This window comes from Dipodomys merriami, unplaced genomic scaffold (assembly GCF_024711535.1).
Source record: "Dipodomys merriami isolate MVZ:Mamm:240054 unplaced genomic scaffold, mDipMer1.0.p SCAF_972, whole genome shotgun sequence".
In the NCBI taxonomy this organism is placed as follows: Eukaryota; Metazoa; Chordata; class Mammalia; order Rodentia; family Heteromyidae; genus Dipodomys; species Dipodomys merriami.
The window spans coordinates 70620-71759 of record NW_027206593.1 but is presented as its reverse complement, the minus strand read 5'-3'; the positions used below and the strand labels follow the sequence as shown (position 1 = coordinate 71759).

Genomic DNA, 1140 nt, shown 5'->3' with positions numbered 1-1140 from the left:
AGTGTTTGATAGAGTTAGACTTAAACCTTTACCTTTTGTAGATTTACAGACTGGAGGCAAGGGGAAACATTACCAATTTAAGGCCTAATAACAAGGAGAAACATATGGACTTCTCCTGGAGCTATGAAAATATTTGGTGAAAGAAAGGCAGTAGTCTAAGTTCCTGCCTGGTTGGAAGGTAGATAGGCCAGGACATTAGGTAATCATGCATATGAACCATTTTTTCACCTTCTTGGCTTTAGCTACTTTTGAAATGGTAGGTATGATAAACAATTATTTTTTGATAAAAACCTTCCAATCTGAAAAGTTCTGTCTGAAATATTCATTTTTCTATGATCCCTTGGAACTAAGATTTATTTTGTTCAAGTAAGACAATTTACGCGATCAGGGTAAGATATTCTGGTTGGTCTGATCCTACATGGAAGAAGGGTAAAGTGTCAGGTAGACGTTTGTGCCAATGAGACCGCATTTGGGAAAATTTCAGCTGCAGAAGTTTAGAAGTAGCTCTTACGCAAGGCTTACTTTGAATCCGTTAGCTACACAGAGCAAACTCAGTTGAATAAATAAGTACTTGAAAAAGCCATCCCCTTTGGACCTAGCTAAAAATGCTTCAATGTATGATTAAACTAAAATGAAAAAGATTTAAAATAGTCATTGACAAAAAAATTACAAACTGAACAATATAATTATTTTCCATTATACACAGAATTTTAGGGAAATAAGATCAGTAGCATTGTTAGGAACAATAAGGTTTCCTTGTTACAAACAGGCACCCAAGGATATAATCCTGTATAAATATTGCATCATTAACTACCTAAATTTAGAGGACATTACATGCTTCAGCAGCACATGTACCCAAATTACACCAATACAGAGATTAACATGGCAATTGCAAAGGATGATATGAAAATCTGTGAATTATTCCAGATTTTTCATTCTTCAGACGCAAGAAATGAAAAACAATTATTAAAAAGTTGATTACAAAATTACAAGTGTAACAATATATGTAATTCATATAAATAAAAGTTTGACATCAGTGTATTAAATCTTCACCTTAGAAAGGCCTTTATATAGCATAATCATTATAAAACTTTAAAATTAGACAACATTGTCATTTTATTCCAAAGAAATATACTATAA

At 32.4% G+C, this 1140-nt stretch overlaps 1 pseudogene; it reads left to right on the top strand.

Moving 5' to 3' along the window:
• The first annotated feature begins 834 nt into the window (after positions 1-834).
• LOC138822011 (U6 spliceosomal RNA) lies at positions 835-933 on the top strand (annotated as a pseudogene).
• Positions 934-1140: the final 207 nt, after the last annotated feature.